General features: G+C 35.1%; 1 protein-coding gene across 12 annotated transcripts in view; it reads left to right on the top strand.

The window, feature by feature from the left end:
* The window catches only part of LOC144578460 (uncharacterized), a 389,210-nt gene that overhangs the window by 25,991 nt on the left and 348,412 nt on the right, over positions 1 to 14,807 (top strand). The gene's annotated exons all lie outside the window — the stretch shown is intronic.

Below are 14,807 nucleotides of genomic sequence, written 5' to 3'. Positions count from 1 at the left end.
CCCTTTAGCATTTCTAATAATTGGACTTTGTAGATTGATTATCAGTTTTTATTATCTTTTTTTCACATTTTTTTCTATTGTTTTTGTTGTTTTCCTTTGTTTTTACCCTTGGAAAATGCCTACATTTTATCTTTAAACTTCCAATTAATTTTTTGATTTGGGAAATTACTCAATTTCCAAAAGTATAGTCTTGTGTTCTGTTTTTGTTTTTAAATTCATAACTTCATGTTGATCTTTGGATACAATATTTTCTACTCACTAAACACTAATTAAGGTTGTTTATAACATTCTCTTCTGCTTCCTGAATGCTATCTCCCTATGTATGAGGAGTCTATTTTTCTACTTATCTTGGTCTTTTGATATTATGCTCCGGCATTTACTCAGTTATATGGTGCTCATTCATTGCCCATTTATATCTAAGACTAAGAGTATTGTAAAGTTGATGGTGTTCTCTGCATGTGAAAGAGATTTGTGGACTGGAGGTTTTACAGTGTAGTGAGAATTCTGGAGGTGAGCCAGCTACATTTTCGTTTGGCAAATATCAGGAGGAGGAAGGCTTTTCTTTCTGGCACCAGAGTGAAATGCCTGATTATAGGTTATCTTGCATGAGAAGATAGGAGTCTATTCCATATGCAGGTCCTCAAGTAATCCCCTGTTTTTAGCTCTACTATTTTCCTTCCCGTAGTTCCACCTACAGACTCTGATCTGAAGCATCTCCAGATTTCTGTTGAGAAAGCTATTTTCCATATCTACCGTAGACCTTTTGTTTCTTAGTCTTTGCTACAGCTTGAGCAGATGGCATTCTTTCTCAGTTTCTAGGTTCTAGAAATTTTTTGAAGTAGCTGTTTTGGGATTGTCCTACTCGTGTTCCTTTAATTATTGTGTTTTTATAATATTTGATGATACTTTATTATAGTCTTATTCAGATCCACAGAGAAAGGGAAGCTGAATAAATAGATTCTGTCTGACATTTTGAACTGAAATAGTATACAATGTTTGGTTGAAGGTGGCGAGGTTAGTCAAAAAACTCTTATGATTTCATTTATTCCCCAACCCATTTTAATTATCCTAGATCACTGTCTCTTGGATTTTATCTGGAAAGCAATAAATGGATACATATAAATGCCACCCTTAGGTGGTTTAGAGTCATTAAAATTTGTGGATGTCACCTTGCTTATAGGTCCTACTGTTTCAAAAACTTCAAATCAATTCAAAACTTTTTGGACACGTGAGAATATACAAATCTGCTCTGAATCTGATTCTTTTGCTTTTTAAAAACACCTTTTGTTTTTCGATAAAAGCTTCTCAGAATTTCATACATACTCTCAGATCTGATATCTTACTTATAGTTTGATTGTGGAAGGAGAATCACTATGAATGATGAAATAGAAGATGTATTATAGGAATAAAACTTTACATAACTGTGGGAGAATCTGAGACACAAATGTCCAAAAAGTGATGGTTGGAGATCGTAGAAAATTCACTAATCATTGTGAAAGAGAACTGGTAAAGTAATGTATAAAAGGCCCCCCTGCCTACGGTGGTGGGCCCTAAGTCACTATAGCAGGACAAGTAGTTGGGAAAGAAATCTGGACCTAAGAAGGATAAGTTAAGGCATGTAAGTCCCTGGGGACAAAGTGTTACCTTAGGGGAAACATTAGAACCCATTTGGGCAAAGTGAAACCCTATTTGACTCATGGCATCCAGCTCTGACAACATGGGTGACCTGAAGATAAAGCTGGTGCCTTCACATCTTGATGAACACCTAGCCCGAGACTTGGAGACTGAAGCGAGGAGGTCAGGTGGAAGCTAGTGGTGCTGTCGCATCATTGCTGACTCTTGCCAGAGGAGTGAGTGAGCAGGTCAAGGACAAGGTGCTCTGGCTGCGGCAATGCCCGCAGTTCTGCACCATCTTAATGAACACAATGCCTGCTTCTCCACCTTCACCTTCCAAATCTCACGCAAATTCCCAGCCCTCAGCTGGAACCATTCTAGGAAGGGAACTCTTGGAAACATAGATTTAACTTGCTAAATTGACAAAATACAAATACCACTACTCAGCTCTTTCAAAATATAGAGACATGAATAATAATTATTCTATGAATACACATTTATTGAACACTTCTATGTGGTAGGCACTCTTCTAGGCAGAGAGAAATCACAGATAAAGGATAGTTTACTCTCAGTGAGGTTACAGTAAAACCCAATCAGATGCAGACATTTTCATGTACCTTCAAGGTTTTCTTGAAAACCCTAGCTAGGTACATGAAAATGTTGTATCTGCCCGAGTGCCTGGCATTCATTCAGATGGTGTTTGAGTAGTCACTGTTAAGTATGCCCGTTGAGTGGGTACTTTATACTCTCATGGAGCTTCCATTCTAGCAATCAACACATATCTATTGGGTAAATGAATTATGAATGAGTAAATGCATGAGTTGATATAGATGCAAAATGAAGGTGTACTTAATGCAGACTGAATGGCCTAGGGAAGGCTTCCTGGTATAGCTGAATTTTGAAGGGCTAATAGTTATCAGTGTTCAAGAGGTAGGATTAGGTGAAGATGGAACAGCTTGGAAAAATATACAGAAGTCTCCCCATCCCCACCCCTCAGAAATATAATAAATTTAGAGAGATGGGGAGAAAGGCCAGATATAGGTGATGGGGAGGAAGGCAGCAAATCACACTGCCATGTGTGTACCTATGCAACAATCTTGCATGTTCTTCACATGTACCCCAAAACCTAAAATGCAATTAAAAAAAAGAAAAAAAAAGGAATTACTGATTTGTTGGTAAAGAGAAGGGTGAGAGGAAGCTGGTGACGTAATCATGAATGAGATCATGAAGAGATCAATATGCCATTGTTTGTCTGGAAAACAATGGCAGTCACTGAAAGACTTTAAAAATGTCAACAATACATTTGTGTATGTACTTAAAATTTTAATGTTTTATTATTAAAGTAAAATATACAATCAGTTTATAATGCACTTTTTTCTAAAGTAAACACTCTAACTCCTTTAGCTCTTTCTTAGGTAGTTATTATGACATCTTCAAATGAAATGTTTATAATTTTGAATTTAAGTTTATATATTATCCATTTACTTCCTTTAGTGAAAGCTGATGATTTCTAGTTTTAGAGAAATCTTACTCTCTCAAGATAGTTACATAATTTTCTGGTTAAATTAGCAAACAGCCTTTCAATGACTATAGAGAATTAACTGACTTTCCATAGTTGGACACTAGTGAGGAGCAGAGCCAGGACTGCCAGTGTTTCAGGATGCTGTGTGTTTTGTATACACATCCTTCCAACTTATCCCCATGATTTTTAGTCCAGGTTTCACTCTTACCTTCCACCATCTCTGACAATTCCTTTTTTGAGCTCTTAGGGATCCTGGAAAGGCAAATTGATTTCTTTCTTATCCAGAAACCATTGGCTTATATCATCTTTCCTGTTACCCATGTCAGCATAGGTTCATTCTTTAAAAAATAAGTCACTTGCTGTCAATTTCCTGCAATATTGGGAGAGAGGATATGACCACATATTTTTCAGTTTACTTCTTTAAGCGATACTCCAGGTGTGTTTCAGGAAGTTCATTCTAAAAACACCACAGAAAGTAGGTTGAAAGGAGATAAGAGTGAAGACTGTTATAGAAATCTCATAGAAAACTGATTAGAGCCTGAACTAAGATTATGCCATGAGGGATGGAACGAAAAAAAGGGAGGGATCAAAGAGCTGCTAATGAGGTAGAAGCCATAGTCTAGGTCCTGTTGTGATTTTGTGGCATGAGAGAGGGGTCAGATGTAATTGTGGAGTTCCTTTCCTCAGCATTACAAATGATGATCTTACTCAGCAAGGCAGAAATACAGTACAAGAAGTAAAGCAATTTATAAAACCTTGTTTTGGGAGAGATGAGTTAACTTCTGGGCATATGGAGTTTGATACTTCTATTGGCTGTCCATTTTGGTGGGAATTTAGAGGTTGAAGCCAGAGACTATAGTATTAGAATTCTACAGTTTTGGAATGAAAGAGTTCTGTGGTTGATAAAAATTCAGAAAATGGAAAATTAAAATCACTAGATTTTAGGATATTAAGGAACTGTGAATCTAGGACTTTTAGCTATTGCATAAATCATACAAATGGACAGGAAGGTTGTACAATACGATACTGGAATATTGTAAGTTACTGGTGCCAGAGCCATCCAAGTTAAGTCTTGACCAATGGCAGTATACGGCAGAAATAGGAGCTGGATAGCATGCCTCCATGAGGAGAAGTTTTTTTGTGTTTATTGGAGGAGTGCAGAAAGGACATTATTTAAAACTGACATGCTAGGAAAATGCCACTTCTCTTCTAACAGATATTCTAGAGATATAGTCGATATAGTGGATATTTTGTCTTCCTTTGGAGATCTGAACTGTATGTTGTCTTGGAGGAATAATTCATTTTGGTGTGTAGTTCATCATGTCAGTGGAGTGTTGATCATATTGTAGACTGGGCCAATAGTACAATATTCCCCATAGGATGTGATTGGACTGAAGAATAGTTTTGCGACCCAACCTATTTCAACCGGAGGCCTTTTGCATTGTAGATGCACTCTTCAAGAGGAGGATAAAGATGATGGGATTCTGAGGTTTACAGCAGCTATACTGTCCTCTGTCTAGAACACTGAAAAAAGAAATCTTGAGAAAATAATTCAAGCAGAAACAAGTGAAGATGATATATGAAAGTTGGAGGCATATTTATGATATTTGTTTATGTCTTTGAGAATCCTCATCTTTCTTCTCTCCAGTTATGAAAGTTCATAAGTAACTTTTAAACATTTTTTTTTCTTAAGCTAGATTTGAGTTCTATTATAATAGGAGCTGTATTATCAACCAAAAGACTGTTAACTAATATACCTCTTCCTGCACCCCACCACCATGACCTTGGGTCACGTGAATTATGAGAGAACAAATAGTCTCCATTAGTGGACTGCAGAGAGAGAGGGATCCTCCAAAGGAAGTCAAATTTCAGTTAAGGCAAGGAGCTATACAGAGCTTGTTTACAATGAAACAGGGTTTTAGAGGCCAGGATTGAAAGTGATAGAAGAGTGGGAAGTGTGAGAAGCAGGGTGACAGCAAAGGAGACACTGAATAGAGAGGGGCTTAGGATATAGGAAGGCATTTTGAAATGATTAAAGGGCTGTCACAATCATTGTAATTTTTAAGACTATATAAACAATAAAAATTTAGTTTGGATTTTATTAACAATACCTATGTATGTGAGGTATATAAAGTAGGCAAATTCATAGAAACAGAAAGTAGAATGGTGGTTACCAGGGCCTTGGAGGAGGGAAAAATGGGGAGTTGTTTAATAAGCATAGGATTTCAGTTTTGCAAGATGAGAAAGTTTTGGAGATCTGTCATTCAACAATGTGAATATTCTTAACAAAAATGAATTACATACTTTACAATGGTTAAAAGGGTAAATTTATGTTATGTGTTATTTTAACCTAAATTAAAAAAATAATTAGTTCAACTAACATAATTTGCATAATACTGTGAAGAGTTAAAATGTGGGCATGTATATAGAATACCAATGAAATGAAGCTACATTTTTAGAACAGGCACAGTGTTGCTGAATATCCAGGTGTAGGTGCGATTTCTACCTCAGAAAACTAAAATCTAAATTGGAGATAGTGACCAATCAAAGGTCAGGAATGAGGCTGAAGAGAAAGTATTGCACTTACTAACTACCTTATGCTTTAGTAGAATGATATACAGCAGAGAATTTGGTCTCACTTCGGAATTTCAGTGAAGGGGAAAGAAAGGAATGGTTGGAGTAAAAATAAACCAAGCAGCTCCTGGGTGGAGAATAATTGCAAATTCAGTGCGATTTTCTATATAATGGAGGGGCCTTTAGCAAAACCTAGGAGCAAATTTTGGAGGTGATATGCTGGATGTGAAGGAGTCTGACTGCTAATCTTGCTCAGGATCTCAGAATAAATATTTTTTTTGCTGGTATATATTTAAAAAAAAAAAAAAAAAAGCTTCAAGAAGTTTCTAGATTGAGCTGGATCTACTCCCAGAAGTCCATCCTCCTATTTTACAAATAAAGTTTTACAGATCGTTTCTAAATAACTTTGGTTTGTTCAAGTTCATCCAACTGATGGATGGCATAGTTAAATCACAAGTCTCTGTTGTTCTTTTTAGTATTTTTCTCAAACGTGAGTTTGGCTGTCCGCCATATTGAATCACTAGAAGGCATTGTCTATTCATTTTTCCATCATCATCATCATCATCAGCAGCAGCAGCATTGGCAGCAGCAGCAGAAGTAGTATTGTAGTGATTATTATTAAAAATTGTCAGTAAAAGGTACAGAGGTTATCAAAGCTATTAAGTAGCCTTAGCTGAAACTAGGTAATAATCTATCAGTGTTCATATTTGGAATAAGATATATTAAAAGGAAAATGGTGCTGACAAAAATGAATGTGGAGTATAACTTCAAGAATTTATTGCTCCAGTTCTCACAAATATGTGTCCCAATTTTGAGTCTTGAAAAATAGGCCATGTTTCACCAACTACCTGATTAGAAGTGGGCAAGAAGAGTCAAGCTGAGTGATAGTCTTTCCAACCTAATCCGCACTTGGCTTTTGCTTTTTGTGAGCAGAGGCCAAATATTCTGCACCTATCTTTCTGCTCCTTTTCCACTCTTTTCTGACCCCTCTACTCTCTCCTTGTAAGCATCAAAATTGCTTGAGTTTAGGTTGAAACATCAAAACCATTCCAATTTCTTGTGCTGTCTCCAAATTAACCTAATACAATGACCATATAATTTATTACTTAAATCTGGTCATTTTGAGAGAAGTGGGGGCACTATTAAAATTACACTATAATAACTGGTATAAACAGTGATTGTCCTGTACAAATGAGAATTTATGGCCACTCTCTACAGTAAGACAAGGTTTAATCTATCTCCAAGAGCATCTTTTTAGATCTAACCTAATTATCTATAAAAATATGAAACAAAATAATATGATGGTGTTCAGAATTCTGAGAGGTAGAATATTCAATTATTTGGCCTTGGATTGTGTGTATTTCAAAGCCACTATTGCTTCATGAGAATTTAGATAAAATTATAATGGAGATGATCAGTTAAGGGTTTAAATATTTGTTTCAGATGACTGTTTAAATGTTTATTAAATATTATTATTGTATTGTGCTAGAAATAGTGTAAATAAATTAGGAATGTGCTTTGGGTAAATAAATTAGGAGCATAAAGTAATTAAATTAGGAACAGGGTATAAATAAACAAGTCATACTCCTGATTCTGGCATGGATTAATATTAGAAAACCCGGAAGTGATTACTGAAGTTTATGCTTACTATATTTATCTATAAATCGGATTATTCAAATATATTCAAAATCAGATTATTCAAATATGATTTTAAAATCAGCTTCAATCAGAAATGTCCTTGAAGATGATAATCTAGAAATTATCTTTTGCCTTTGAACCTAGAGATAGAATAAATTAGGTTTTGTTTATAATTCCTAGATTTAAATCTTGTTGAATAGATACCAAATATTGTCGCTCTGTTATAATGTAACATATTTTTTATACACTCTGGAAACAGAAGAATTACAGTTTAACTTTCAGTACCTAAAGTGATGTTTTAATTTAAGGCATCCTTGATTGTTATGTAGGGAAGACAGTCTCCCCAGAATCAGAAAGGAGAACCATTTACTTTGAGTTTTATTTCATTTTGTAGATATGCCAAAAAGTTTGACGAGCAGAGGCTTTTAAATTTAATATAAAATTATAGTAACACCTTGCCAGTAACCTAAACCTTTTGGAACACAGCCTGGATTGGGGATTATATGGGAAAGGCTCCTGAGTACTCTAAACAATTGTCATAAAAATCTCTGCACCAAGTCCATGCCCTTAACAATTACTGATTCCACAATGATAATTGTGGAATTGACTTCTGCTTTAATGTGTGTGTATGTGTCTTTGGTTACATGAGTATACAAAACTATTTTGTCTATGAATAACAAATTTGGAACAAAAAACTAGAAGGTAGGCAAAAACAGCAGATAAGTGATGGGCAGATCTAATCTACATATGTTCTTTATCCTTAATGAAGACTCTGAATCAGCAAGAAAATTTAAATAGTATCCACTAACTACTGTTTAATAAATGTGAGAAGTAATTTCTTTTAGAAAGAAGTCCATTAAAAATTGTATATATGTTTTCAAAAGTTGTTGGTGTTTAAAGTGGTAAGCTTTATATTTTGGCAAAATTCATTCATATGGAACACCTCATTCTTCCACAAAATGTTTTCATAATACAGGTTTTGGGAAAGATAATATTAAATTAGGCATATTATATGATAAATGACTATATAAATACCTATCTTGATATAGTTTGCTCTCAGAACAGGTCTTTCTGGATTGAACACTGGTGAATGGAGGCTGTAAATCTGCTGAGGGTATGAGAAAACACAGGATAATTCTGGTTCCCATGGCCCCATTTTTAAAGGGCTGTTTTCAGCTGCTGTTTATTTGATGTGAAATGTCAGGTCATTCCGTACTATGGCATTCCAGAAGTGGTGTTTCAACATCAAGTCCAAACACGTTTCCTTGGGTAGTTGGTGAGGTTGAACTGGAGAACAGTTGTAGATATGTGGAGAATCTGCTCTGTTAAAAGGCATTAAAGAGTCTGATGATTCAGCTAAGTTTCAGTTAAAAAGCAATACATTCTCCAGAAAGAGAGAAAACAAGGAAACTGCTTTTTAAGAAGTAACATATTACTTTACCATCCTCCCCACTCTACCACTAATCAGTATATATAATTAAAATTGAGTTTATAACAACATTCATCCTCGGGACCATGGAGAAATGCAAGACAATACTGAATACTCAGCTCTCTATAGCATGTGGTACTGCCAGTGGTGCTTATCACATTATGTTACCTTTAGTTATATACCAATTTCTCTGTCTTTTTAGAGGATAAGCTGCTTTATTCATTTGTGTAACTAGGGCCTGGCAGGATAGCTAGTGCTTAGTACCGCTCAACAGATGTTTGTGTCAGAACCAGAACTGGTGCCCAGTTCAATACTCAAAACTACCAAATTACTGTATTTCTGAAATAGAAACTAACCAAACACTAGGTCTTATTTCTTCTTTTATGCTGTATATTTCTACCCACAAATCAACCTGTCCTTGTTTTGGTAGATAAGTAGGGTGACTATAGTTTACAATAATCTATTGTATATTTCAAAATAGCTAAAAGATACTAATTCAAATGTTTCTAACATAAAGATAAAAATTTAAGGTGATGAGTATCCCAATTACATTAATCTGATATTTATATATTGTAAGATTGTATTACATTAGCACACATGCCCCCAAAATATGTATATTTATTAAGTATTAATAATTTTTTAAAAAAATTAATGTCAAACAAGTAAAAAGAAAAGAAAAGACACCAACCAAACAACCAATCAGCTGACAATTAAACAAATAATTTTTGTTTTACTAGGTGTTTAATCTGAACCCTTAAATCAAGCATGATTTTATGGGTGAATGTGTAGAGGGTGGACAGAGTGAGACAGGATAGATAGCTCGTGTTTTTGACTTTATTTTCTGACCAACTGTTTTTCAGACTTCAGGATAAGTCCTTTAAGTCATGGATATCTATGTCGTGGATACATTGTGAAACTTTGTAAAGAAAAACAGCACAAGGGTTTCAGGAGAAAGGCGTGAGCTGTTGAGACATTAACAAGAAATGAATATTGGGCCGGGTGCGGTGGCTCAAGCCTGTTGTCCCAGCACTTTGGGAGGCCGAGGCGGGTGGATCACGAGGTCGGCAGATCGAGACCATCCTGGTCAATATGGTGAAACCCCGTCTCTACGAAAAACTACAAAAAATTAGCTGGGCACGGTGGCGTGTGCCTGTAATCCCAGCTACTCAGGAGGCTGAGGCAAGAGAATTGCCTGAACCCAGGGGGCGGAGGTTGCGGTGAGCCGAGATCGTGCCATTGCACTCCAGCCTGGGTAATGAGCGAAACTCCGTCTCAGAAGAAAAAAAAAAAAAAAAAATGAATATTGAGGGTACTATTGTCAAAATCCTGCCTGGAAACATCAGGAGGAATTTCTCTGTCTTTGTATAAAGCTATCTGCGCTGTATTATTTCTTCCTCTCTTTTCCCTCCCACCCCTTCTTCTTCTTTTCTTCCCCTTCTCACTCTCCCTTTGCTTCCTCCTTATCCTATCCTTTCTCTTACTCTTTCTTCACCTCATTTTCTTTTTCCTTTTCTTTCTTCTTGTCTGTATGTCTATTTCATATTCTCTCCTCCCGCCATCTTTTATCCTAGGGTTTTATTTTTAAGAAGTTGACAATGTGATGGCAAGTTGGTGAATCAAATGAGAAAAATGGTTGTGGGGAAATTATTGTAATTTAGACTATAGAAATAAGATATTTCTCACAAAGATTCTATTTTTCTGTGTTTCAAAATGAATTTATTTATTTTGTTTAGCAATATAGTCACATTCTCACAATTCAAAACTAGAAAAGAGAATATAGAGAAAAGTCTTCCTCCCACATCTATCCCGCTCAGTTTTCTCTAGGTAGAAAGGCAAGATATGGTTTCCTCTGTGTATTGCCAGAGATACTTTATGCATATATAAATAAACACTCACACATAGTTATCCTTTTTCTTCTCTTTTTTTTGTAAATGAAACACATATTTTACATCTTAATTACTCCTTAATTTTTCTGCACATTACTTATTTTTTAATGGCTGTGAGATATTCCGTTATACAGATGCACTGTAATTTATTTAGTTGCTTTTTTGATAAATATTTAGGTTGTTTCTCATACTGTGTTAAGTTATGCTAAATAAAGTTTTTGCACATATCCCATTTCATGCATGTGCAAATATTTCTATATTCCAAGATAAGGAATTTCTAGGTCAAAGAGAAAGTATATTAGTAATTTTGATAGATATTTTCAAATTGCCCTCTGTTCTCCCAAACCTCATGAAATGTGGGTTTTTAGACTTTTTCATAATGCCCACGGTATCTTCAAAATATAATCTATTTTCTACTGAATATTCCATTAGCCAGTTATTCAGACAAAAAGCATTTGCTTTTTTTGGCTTGTATAATGTTTATGGAATTTTAATAAAGCAATGAAATGAAAGAACTGAATTTCTGTTGCAGACTGTGTCCAGAGAACTGATTGAAAATTATAGAGAATTCAACTAGTTGTTTTGCTTACATGATATTGAACCACTGATTGGAGGATTTTGTTTTACTGACTCGGCAAAATTATTCAGACTTAGACTGAAGTTCTTTGTAGTATTGCAGGAAAAATATTGTTTTATATCTGTTTATTTTCGTAGTTACTTTCTATTCAATTCAGCAAACATTAATTGCCTAAAATGTGCTAGACATTACAAGGTTTGGAGATACAACAACAAATATGACAGTCCCACAATTCAATGACTTACAATTTTAAAAGTTGCATTTAAACAGACTTTTAGAACTCATTTTAGCAGGGAATTACAAGCATCACTTGTAATTTTAAAGATGACTCTTAAGGAAATCAGTATAATAAGAAGTAATAAAAATATCAATCAGGAAACCATCTTTTTGTTTCAGTCAACCAATTGCTAATTATTTGCAATTCTCTCCTTGGCATAAATGCAAATTAGATCACCTCTTTTGGTAGAACAACATAAAATTTGAGCTATAAAGCTTTTCACTCCTTTTGACCTGCTAATTGCCATATCTATTCAATTTTCCTATAATTCAGAAATAGTTGACTTAACCTTATCAATAAAGTTACTTATTTTTTTTTAATTCGTTTAAAGATCCGTGTTTTTAATTTTCATATTATGGCCTTGCATTGACCATTATCATTCTACTCAGGAATTAGTATTCAATGTATGATAAGTTTGTAAGCAGAATCCATAGACAATTCAAACATATATTACATAATGTAAGTTGCATGATATTGGTCTATGCTTAATGAACTTCTTGTGAAATATAACCTCTTGATTACACAACATTAGATCTTAACTTCTTACTCGGTGACCTATTTCAATGAAATATCACATTTCACTTGGTATCATTTTTGTCCCTACAATGACACTGCAAATAAAAATTACAATTTTACAATTTTGATTGTCTGCTACTATGAATATCTTGTAACTTTGGTTTTAGTATTATGATCTATTACAGTCATTCAGTCTTTGTTTCTTAGACAGGGTCTTGCTCTGTTGTCCAGGCTTGATGGAGTGAGGTGGTGCAATCCTGGCTTACTATAACCTCTACATCCTGGGTTCAAGAGATCCTCTCACATTAGTTTCCTGAGTAGCTGGGACTATAGGTGTGTGCCAACAAACCTGTCTAATTTTCTTTTTTAAATTTTTTGTAGAGACAAGGTCTTTTGTTATGTTGCCCAGGCTTGTCTCAAACTCCTGGCCTCAAGTGACTTGCCTCCTTTAGCCTTCCAAAGTGCTAGCCTTCTTATTTCCTAGATAATTCATGCATTGGGCAAATAATAATTAGGACCTATTATATGAAAAAATTATATGTGGATATTAAGATCATAGCTGGATATTGGGATGTAGAGTTTTCATTAGAGTGGAGAAGACAAACTAAATAACTGGATAAATAAGATAATTATTTTTAGATTTGGATACCTATTTTAAAGGAAATAACTAAGAGATGAGAGAATAAGTACCCAAGGTAGCCACCAAGATGTCAGGGATGACTTGGTTCTGTTTCCCCACCCAGATTTCATCTCGAATTGTATTCCCTACATGTTGAGGGAGGGACCTGGTGGGAGATGATTGGATCATGGGGGCAGTTGCCCCCATGCTGTTCTTATAATAGTGCGTGAGTTCTCACAAAATCTGATGGTTCAAAAGTGGCAATTCCAGCTTCACTTGCTCTCTCTTGATACCATGTAAGACATGACTTGTTCCTTTTCACTTTCTGCCATGATTGTAAGTTTCTTGAGGCCTACCCAGCCATGTGGTACCGTGAGTCAGTTAAAACTCTTTTCTTTATAAATTACCCAGTCTAAAGTAGTTCTTCATAGCAGTGTGACAATGAACTAACACAGCCTCTGAGAAACTCATGGTTGACCACAGACCAGGAGTTTGAGAATGAATGGGCGCTACAATGAGATAATAATTATTGGGAATAGTAGTCTAGGAAGAGATAATAAATATGAATGTAGGAAAAACAGCTGGTCTTTTTCTGGGAAAAAGATGAGAGTAAATGACGTTATCTGGAGACTCACAGTTCTTGTTAAAAGTCATAGGCCTCACTCTTTGTGTTAGGTTGTGGAACACATCTGACAGCATACAGAAGGAATTCCTCATTCATTCATTTCTTTCTTTATTTAATATTCTCCACTGAAAATATAAAAATCAGAACAACAAAATCACCACCTTAACCTCTGTTATTTTCAGTAGTTAAATTAATTGTTTAAAAGTTTTTAATCTTATTTGCTTGATATTAAAACATTTCCTTTTCAAAGAATAAGACACAAAATGAAATATTTGGCTTTTGGATAGTATTTTTCCTAGGTACTAAGAAGATTTCAATGGTTAACAGGTCATCCACTCCAGTTTAAAAAAAGATTAATGTGTAAATCTGACATTGTACTAGATATTTTGCTTTTCTTGGGTCCAGCTGAACCAGAGGTAAACATCTGAGACAACCTGGGCCAACTGGATTTTTTTCCCCTAGGAATTTGGAGTAAGAAGCCTGGGAGATCAAGCCCTTTGCAATGAGGATAGGCACTTAAATTGAATGATTTAGTGGAGTAAGGTCAGAGCCACTGCATGGCAAAGCAACAAGCTAACTGAAATTTTTGGGGGCATTAGAGAAATCAGAAACAAGAAAGACAATTTGTAGAAAGAAGCAAGAAAATAGAGCAAATATACAGAGAAGCAACACTAAGATGGTGTGACTTATTGGGAAATAGAGTAGTATTCTTCTGTATGTCCCAATTCTTGTGTGCAAGATCACTTTTAGATCCAGGAAAATTAGGCGATTTCTCCCCTGAGACCTTTAAAGCATGTGCATGTGCGCACACACACAAAAACATACACATACATACACACACATGTATGTGAATATCTATCTATCTATCTATCTATCTATCTATCTATCTATCTATCTATCTATATATCACAAATCACACAGGAAAATCACAAACATGCATCACCACCTCACATGTGAAAATCAATTTACTAAAGATAAGGAACACAAGGGTGCCTTTGTCATTGGGAAGCCAATATTCCATTCTGGCACAGCAAGACCCTGAACTCTCAATATCCACCCTTATGACTAACATGATTCAGTCCTAAGGAAAATGCTTCTTCAAGTCTCTTGCCCTATGTTCATGAAATAAAGGCAACAGGTCCAGTTGAAGTTGTGCCGTTTTGATGTTAGAGATCGGCATTGCTTGAGTGCAGGGTGAATTTACTTAAGTACAGGCTTTTGGTTTAGGTGAAAGAGAACTAACTTTCTAGTGAAATGTTTTCTTTTGATCAAGCTCAATCAATTCTTGCATGATAAACTGTGATTTTCAATAGTGCAGAATGTATATTTTCTTATTTCTCTTTAACACTCCAATTTGTGATTTCAGTGGTATTCACAAATTGGCATAGTATTTGCAACCACTGTGCATGGTGCAAAAGGATCATTTTGCAATATTAAACAATTCATATTATTTATAAATTTGTAAAATGTGAGTTGCAACATGCATGCTACATATTCTTTACGTAACTGAGAGATCCTACATATTGCTTT

Source organism: Callithrix jacchus, chromosome 11 (assembly GCF_049354715.1).
Source record: "Callithrix jacchus isolate 240 chromosome 11, calJac240_pri, whole genome shotgun sequence".
Lineage (NCBI taxonomy): Eukaryota > Metazoa > Chordata > Mammalia > Primates > Cebidae > Callithrix > Callithrix jacchus.
This window is presented reverse-complemented; position numbering and strand designations above follow the sequence as displayed.